The sequence below is a fragment of the Eriocheir sinensis genome, unplaced genomic scaffold, assembly GCF_024679095.1.
Source record: "Eriocheir sinensis breed Jianghai 21 unplaced genomic scaffold, ASM2467909v1 Scaffold71, whole genome shotgun sequence".
Taxonomy (NCBI): Eukaryota; Metazoa; Arthropoda; class Malacostraca; order Decapoda; family Varunidae; genus Eriocheir; species Eriocheir sinensis.
The window spans coordinates 901,675-911,599 of NW_026112065.1; positions in this window are offsets into that span (position 1 = coordinate 901,675).

Consider the following 9,925-nt stretch of genomic DNA (forward strand, 5'->3'; position numbering starts at 1 on the left):
TATCTATCTATATCTATATCTATATCTATATCTATATCTATATCTATATATCTATATATCTATATCTATATATCTATATATCTATATATCTATATCTATATCTATATCTATATCTATATATCTATATCTATCTATCTATCTATCTATCTATCTATCTATCTATCTATCTATCTATCTATCTATCTATATATATATATATATATATATATATATATATATATATATATATATATATATATATATATATATATATATATATATTGTTTATATATATATATATATATATATATATATATATATATATATATATATATATATATGATTTAAATATGTTAAATTCACTTGTACTTAGTATCGTGTATTAATTTCAGTTTATTCTTTTAATTTTTTAAGTTGAATGATTTAAACAATTGACAAGTTTCTTTTTAATTCACAAAATTAGTAATCTACTACGGCAGAACGTCTTACATATTGTCGTGATTTACGTGAAGTGACTGTGACAGTCGTTAAGTGATGAAACAAGTGATGGAGCGTCGTGACGAGAGGAAAGGCGCTCAGAGCGTGAAGAAATGATGTTAAGGGCACGAATAGTCTTGAACTCACATATTTCGTCTCCGCTTCTTGCTTCATCATATTTGTTCACAGTTCATAGTCACTTTCTGTGGTATTACATATTTGTTTCTTGTGGGTGTACATATGTGTGTTGCTGCCGATATTTTTTTCTTGTTTTTCCTCGGATTGGATCTTCAATCATGACTAAAAAATGAGACATCTACCTCAATTTTTTTGTGTGTGGATTTAAGGCAAGGACTCTTCTAGACATCTGTGTGTGCTCTTCAGAAAAATAAAAAATAAAGTGCCCGAGGCACTTGGTGTCTTACCTGAATAACAGCTACGCTTGTCTCATGGGTTTAACACCTGAACCGCGATGAAGACATTTTCACGATAAACGTCTCATTTGATAATATTAAGGAACCCCCATTTTTATAAACTCGACACCTGAGTAACGAATGAGTGGAATACAGTCGTCAGTTGTTGAGAATAATCTTTGGCATGGCATTCTCTATTTGTGTGTTAGCGTTAACTTTATATTATATGAAAGCCGGATTTTTGTTCAAGTGATATAATCCTGAAGTTTGGTGTTCCTCACTAAGCCACTAAATTTCTTATGAAAATTTATATTAATTGAAACTCTCCGTCCCTGTCAACGGAATGCTTGGCGCCGTGAAGCTTCGTGCCCGCCACAGCCTCGGCCGCCGCGAGCCGAGCCGACAGAATGGCGACGAAGACCTAAGTGTATTAATATTTTCAGGCCGGTGACTTGTAACACGATGACGACTAGAAGGAAAACTGAAGACTACACGTTTGTAACTCAAGACGTCGTGGAGCGCTTTCTCATTGAGTGTTCCTTGCTGCTGCCTCACAGGCAGCCATTACTTTCCAAGAAAAAAATGTCGAATAATTTACATAATTAATTTTATCCCTTCATTCATAAGTATTTACACAATGGTAGCTGGAAGATGCTAAGTCAGTTCTCGTCCACATTTCTCAGGACTTGAACTTCTTGTCTGTTCACTGTGATGCATTGACCCGCCTCGTCTGAATGAAGGATACGAGTTACTGTTATCGTGTTGTTATATGGTTACAGCTTCTCTTGAGCCTGCTCTGATTTTTCTTAAACCCCATTGCCTTTTTTTCACTCATTCCTTTCATTGTCACCTACGTCACCTACTTCCGACATTATGACCTGTTCTCATCGGCAGTCTGCTCGTACGCTTTGTTATTTAGCAAGTGACTTTTCTCTCGGTATAAACAACAGCCCAAGTCTTTGTGTTTTCGTCAGATAAAAATAATCAGACGAAGAGCCAAAGGACGAAAGATAATCGAACAAAAAATAAATTTGCATGCCGCTTCTGCATGTACCAGAAAATATAAATAAGAACACTATTCTTCCTTGTACTTCTGGCGTTTGTTACATCAATATGTAGAAGCATGCATAGTGTGAATACAAGAAATGTGTATACTAATACGAATACTTCAAATTCCAAAAAATACGAATACGAATTCGAATACACTGAGTTGGTTTTGATTCGAATACAAATACGAATACTTCTTAAAAATATTCATGATTACTTTTCATTGAAAATACCTTTTTGACGTAACTGGATATAGCACTTTTCAAAGGTTATGCAGCAGTAAAATGAGTTCATGAACCTGTATTGTACGCGACTATTTCGTCCGCCCAGGAAGCTGGAGTTGTAAGACAGACGAATCGCAGATACGAATACTTTTACCGAGTATTCGCATACCAATGGGAATACTTTGACTTCTATCAATATTTATTAGAAGACGAAGTCAGCCACAGACGGTATTCGACTGTATTCGAATACGAATACCGAATACGAATATTCCATCCCTGTTCTATAATGAAAACAAAAATTATAGGCCTAATGATACACGTATAAAACTTTAATTAAATTTAGAAGCATTAAAAAATCGTTGGCCTTCTAATGATACGAATGATTGTAAAATAACAATTTTAATATCTTAGATTTAATAAAATAAAAGAAAATGATAATCACTGGAAGTGCCTCTAAAGATGTATCAGGATGAGCTTTCGAAGGCCATGACGGGCAGATCAGCATGCTTGGCATTTGTCACAGGTCAACAAAAAATATGTAAAATAACTATATTTTTCCATATATAGTAATTTCAGAGTTCGTTTTACACTACAGGAATTTGTCCTGTTTTAATTATTTTGGACAATAAATGGCGTTGTGGATCTTTTATATTTTGGTCGACTAACCTCTACAGACTCCTTATATAATTTTGAATCTTGTAATTCATCAACATCATGAATTGACTATTTTGCTATAGTTATATATATATATATATATATATATATATATATATATATATATATATATATATATATATATATATATATATATATATATATATATATATATATATATATATATATATATATATATATATATATATATATATATATATATATATATATATATATATATATATATATATATATATATATATATATATATATATATATATATATATATATATATATATATATATATATATATATATATATATATATATATATATATATATATATATATATATATATATATATATATATATATATATATATATATATATATATATATATATATATATATATTTTTTTCACGTAGCCTATAGCGCCGGTAGGTTTTCTTGAGGGGCCTGGATGGTAGTCGGACCCAGCCAGTCAAGGCGCACGCAGGTGTTTTATAATGGCGCCATCTTGTCTTGGCTCGTTCTTGATTCACTTGGACGGTTTCCTCTAGAGTCCAGGTTGATGGGTGGTCTTCAGGACAGCATATGGGTAGTCTTGAGCCACTCGGCGGCGACCTAAAATCCCAGGTGGTAGCGGCAGTTCGAACCCGCGTCGTCCATCACGCAGTGAATGCAGGGCCCCACGCTAATCACTCAGCCACAGCCTACCCTCGTTTTATATATATATATATATATATATATATATATATATATATATATATATATATATATATATATATATATATATATATATAAGCCATTAAATAACGATGTTATCTAACCTGCTCTTTTATGGTTTCCCCCCCCAAAGTTTTTGAACTGGTTGATATCTTGCCAAGCTGTCACGCCGTCACGGTCTCTTGTATCCACGCCCGAATATAAGCTGCTGCCCGTCCTGCCGAGCCTGCTCATGGATGATTCATGCCCAGGTGTGTCGCGATGATATTTTCACTGAGACGGACAGAGACCAGATTCATGTCAGGAGCGATGCCGAAGGGTTCTTGTTGTATTGTCCATGTATTTATATGAGTGTTGACGTTTTATACAAGGAGAAGTAAAATGATGCCTCACCGAGAGAGGAAGATTATTTTTTGGGGGGGTAATCATTCAAGGTATCTGTAAATGGATAATGGACCGCCTATGGTTGTTTTGTTACAGTTACTGCAATTTTATAACGTGTCGGTCGTCGTATCCTCTTCCTCCACTTGCTCTTTTCCTGTGAATGAAGGAAAACATGACGGAAAACAAGATTCATATATTGCCCGAAACTAACAGAACTCTAAAGATGGGGCAGTCGAAATAATCATCGTCTGTTCTTTCATACTATTAGGTTTCAGCCGTGTTGCCGGGCTCGACGCGCCACCTGAAGCAATGACACTGTTGCCGCTTATCAGCCTGGCTCCCTGAAAACGTGACAATCTGATCATTGGGTTCATTAGTATCTTATTACAAACGAGAATTCGCACGCTAAGCTCTCAACACGCCACATACTTAATTTCATTTATGAATTTTGCGCTTTTTCTCGCATATCTGGTTACGTAAAAAAAATAGTTGTTATTTAATTGCTTGAGTGGAAAATACACGTTTTTGGTTAGTTATATTTTTCTTCTTATAACAGTTTGAAGAGAGAGAGAGAGAGTATTTCAACTGGTCATCATATTGTGTCATCGAAGAAATAACAGCCACCAGTTGAATAGCAGCCTGAAACTAGTTAACTTTGAGAGGATAGGCTGTTGGAAGCTACTTAAGTAAAGGCTGTTGCTGATAGGTGAGGAGAGGCTGTGGGAAGCTAGTCAAGTAAAGGCCATGGGAAGCTAGTCAAGTAAAGGCTGTGGGAAGCTAGTCAAGTAAAGGCTGTGGGAAGCTAGTCAAGTAAAGGCTGTGGGAAGCTAGTCAAGTATAGGCTGTGGGAAGCTAGTCAAGTATAGGCTGTGGGAAGCTAGTCAAGTAAAGGCTGTGGGAAGCTAATGTGATAAAATTGTTCAAAGAAGACCAAGATCAATCCCTTCAGTAAACATTAGATATCGTGCAACATTTTCTTTTTTTGACCTCAAAATAAAAAATGAAGTATACGCAATAATGTACACAATAATAGTATACATTATTATACAGCGTTGGCATCACGTTGTTCTTTGTAACCTGTCTGAGTTTATACGGAAATATTTTTTTTGCAACTGTAATATATATATATATATATATATATATATATATATATATATATATATATATATATATATATATATATATATATATATATATATATTTATTTATTTATTTATTTATTTATTCAAAGTGCCTAATGTTTCCTATTAAAAACTGTGTTGTTGGAGCTTATGATAATGCGCTGCTTCAGATATTTAATATCCTGCAGTTGTTTTGTTGTTGATGAAGATCCTGCCGGTGCTGTTATTTATCTTTTTTTGCATTTGAAGTAGTAATTATTGTTACTCATATTAACAATATTTAGTTTTCAGAGATTTTCCTTATAGAGGACCTTCTTGTCTGGGCGTCAGGCAATTATTTATTTGTATGGCGCGAGTTGGCATTTTTGAATTTTCACTGAAAATAAATGAAGGAAAGCGACATGGAACTTTCAGCATGCATCCTGAGCTCCCTGTCAGTCGATGGCAAAGAAATACTCACTGAAATACAGGAAAATAGGTATAAACTTGAAATGAGCTCTTTCGGTCTGCGCCCTTATCTTAGATTTGTAGCTTTATAAAAGCATTTTACACTAACTCCTAGGTTCAGTGGTGTGTGAGCCACTCTTGACTGAGTACATGCGACGATAGTAAATTAGAGTCTGGGTAATATATATTTCTGTAAATAGTGAAAATGGTTAAAGTGTTACGTTTCACCGGGATGCTGATATCGGCAAGGACGACACAGTATTTTGTTTTATAGAATGCAAGACAGTAGACCGGAGGAGCAAGTTGAATTGCAGCACTGAAGCGAGTTGTAACAGGAACATTAACGTCAATAGAGGAGCTGGGAATCTTCTGCACACTAAATATCAAGTAATATTTGTATATTGAGTTTTACACAAAAATTTGTTAGTTATTTACCAAAAAACGTAATATAAGCTAATGAAATTAAAATCAAGTAAACAGTTAATGTCATACACCTATTAACACCAAATGTATACGTATTTACCGATGAAGGTTAGAGAAATCGTTGGATACAAAAGGATATAGTTAAAAGAAAAAGGCACGTGTATTGCAAGCCATCCCCATGACTACCAAGCACAATGTCCAAACTGCCATGTACGATGTCAGCTGGACAGTTAGAACTTTGTGCATGGTATTTAATCTCATAGCTTGCAGTACATTTACCGTTTTCCTTAACAATGCCATTTCATAGCCGCAATTTCTCTGACCTTCGGAGGTCTCCCTCAACATAGATTTTTTATCCCAATGCATCCCGATGATATCCCAATGGGTAGTGTACCCCAATGAGTAGCTTTAGTTATTTTTACCGTAGCAGTGCTAATATATGTCTTGTCCAAGTTTAATTAAGTGTAAATACGTGTATGACATCACACATTTACCTGGTTTTACTCTCATTATGCTAGGCTAAGTTGGGATGGCAAATAATTAGCCAGTTCTGTGTAAAACAGCATACAAACATTACTGTATATGAGATGTGCACCGCAGAGATGTCATAAAGAGAAGACTGCCAACTCCCAACTTCCGTTACAACTCGTTTGACTGCTGCAATCCAGCTTTCTCTTCAGTTTTATTGTCTTAAATTATCGGATTCTTGCCTTTCCGTTTTTCATAGACTTTAAATATAAATCTATAAGAAAAAATAGTGTCTCGTCCTTGCGATTTTATAATTCCGGTGCAACACACCTTAACGTCTTCACTGTTTGAGAACTATACGGCACTCTGGGAGTCCTAAGTCGTCGTTGTTTGGACACTCAAGTTCGACTCACAAACGATCCTAATTATTGGAGATAATGTAAAAGGCTGTAGACAGCCACAATCGTTAGACGAGGACGCATGCTTCTTTCCACCGACAGAGCGAAGGTGACGTCCAAGCGCTGGTTGATTATAATTGTTTTGACGCGGCTCTGACGTCACCAGCAAACTATCTATACAAAGCAGAGGCCTAAGGAGGACCCACTAGGAGAAATCAAATAACATGGACAAACAAACGTAAAGTAAGTAGTATGAGGTGTAGCTTTAAAATTTAGATGTTTCTGCCCCCTCTTTTACTTAGGAATTGAAAAAAAAAAAAAAAGTTGCCGCCTGGATCTACACTCTCGTATGCATTAGCTTGGTGTAGAATGACTTGTGATAGAAAGCGAAAACATTGCTACATGTGTAATATCTGCTCGCGAGAATACGGGTCAGTTTTTAGTGTACATAGTACCAGCAAATATTCTAGTTGTAAGAGAGAGGCATAAGCTCTGTAACACATAGTCATACATTCATATACATATGACGATATATATATATATATATATATATATATATATATATATATATATATATATATATATATATATATATATATATATATATATATATATATATATATATATATATATATATATATACAACTCAAATGATCAGTATTCTGCGTAGATTAGAAAAAATCAAAGTCATAGATTTCCATATGCTGAAACAATGAACACCCAAGTGAACTTGATACATAACAGATGAATGTTTGGCAGGAAGCAGTGACGTTGTCCGTCATTGCCTAACAGCCTCCTTTTATTCATTTGGTATTCATCTGGTCACATCATTTATACTTTCTCCTTGTTTCTCCATGAATATACAGTTTATGTTTCATCTATTTGGCATATTTTATATAGATTCAAAGGGCAAATGCGACTGAGGTGATTACCGTAGCCATGATTACAGCGTATACTTGATTATTCCTGACCTATATATATATATATATATATATATATATATATATATATATATATATATATATATATATATATATATATATATATATATATATATATATATATATATATATATATATATATATATATACTGACTAAGTGAGATATCGGCCATGCATAGAATATTTAGGGCGTTATATGTACTCCCTAAAACGTCAAGGCAAGGCATGAATTTAATTAACTTTTACAAATTTCAAGAGATGCTCAAGACACTGAGTTCGTTATAGGCAATGTGTGAAACAGAAAACTGCACAAACAAGGTGTCTTTGTGCGAGATGTCTTTGCGCTCGTTCTGGGCAGTGCGCATAAACATCGTGAGTGCCAGCCTTTTCAACTATTTGATTCAAGTGTTATTATGCCAGGTCTCAGTTTTTCTTTGTGCAAGAAACGTTTATTGGCACTAGTAGACATCCCGATGTAAAATAAGAATATATAATTCAGGTTAGCTGCAACACATTCAACATTTGGGAACTGGGCAAGTATTTTTTAAGTGCATGTTAAGTCAAAGTGTCAAACTAAAAAAGTATCGTACTTAAGAAAAATGTACTGAGCAATTTACTAAAGTGTCACTCACCTTCAGACTGCTGGAATTAGATGGAGACTATAATGTTGCAATGTGTGTGGAAGGATTTTAGTCAGTTGCGGGATGTCATTTTGTCACACACACACACACACACACACACACACACACACACACACACACACACACACACACACACACTTAATTAGTAGGTTTACTAGCATTCTGGTCACTATTACTTTAGGTTTCACATATTTTAAGTCGTCCAACTCTTGCTGTGTATTATATTAGACTTTGCCTAATCTCGGGTGCGCATTGTATAGAAAACCCAGGTAATGCATGAAACTCCTTGGTAAAGTAAATAGGATCAGAATAAAATACATACTCAAAAACTTTCTTAAAATGCATAGCCATCCTTGCCTAGGTATTCTTTACAATACCTTACTTTTACAAATGCCGGCAATATATATATATATATATATATATATATATATATATATATATATATATATATATATATATATATATATATATATATATATATATATATATATATATCTTTTTTTTGTGAGACGACCATATGATTGCAATTTAAGTAGTAAGGAAAAAGCCATTGATTGAAACATACATATATGCCTTTAAAAATATAGTTCATCTTCACATCCAGATATTGAGGATAATGTCCAGGTGTTCCCGTTTGGTCACCTCATTGAGCCCCGCTGGATCTAGTTTTCTGTACCACTGCCAGTCGCTCACCTGACCACCCGGAGCAGGGTGTTTAGTTGAGGCATGAAGACCTCCCGTCGCGGCGTGTATACCTCCGGCGTGAGTACTTGTGAGGAAATGTTTACCGACACGAAGGGCTAAGGTGAGGAAGAGTATGTGTGTGACCACTCTCTATCTCTACCTTCATCCCCATACCTTTCTTTCTATCTGTCTATCTTTCTATCTATCTATCTTTCTATCTAGTTCTATCTATCTCTCAGTCTACCTGTGTCGTCTACCATTAATAGCTACCACTGATCAATGTGCAAATTAAATTATGGTGTCCTGTTGCTACTTAGCTATTTATGTGAAGGGAATGTGACTCGAATGTTCCAAGGCAATACACCATTACGGACGTGCGTACGCGCGCGCACACACACACACAAACACACACACACACACACACACACACACACACACACACACACACACACACACCGTTTCCGTGGCAGATAAGAATTCACTGACGTTCCACATGAGTGTTCATCCTCGAATTTCATTTTTCATGCCCAGGTAACGAACGTAAACGTATACGAGCCGGAGGATAAAATACACTCACGCACATGAATCAGAACACACACACACACACACACACACACACACACACACACACTTCTCAGCATCCTCCTCCTCTTCCTCTCCCATACACTTGAATATTACATCACGTTTGACCTTGAGAGGGGCCTCACCTCGCATCACCTCCCCTTCGCTAAGGTGCGGCGCCTTGGGGTGGCCGTGAGGGGCCGCCGAGGGTCACGAGGCACCCTTCTCTGGCCCACTTCTGAAGGCCGAATGAAGCTGCTTACTCTTCCTGCTCTCGTGTGTCCTTGACGCTACCCCATTATTGCTCTCTGAAATGCATGAATGAAGGAACGGAAAAG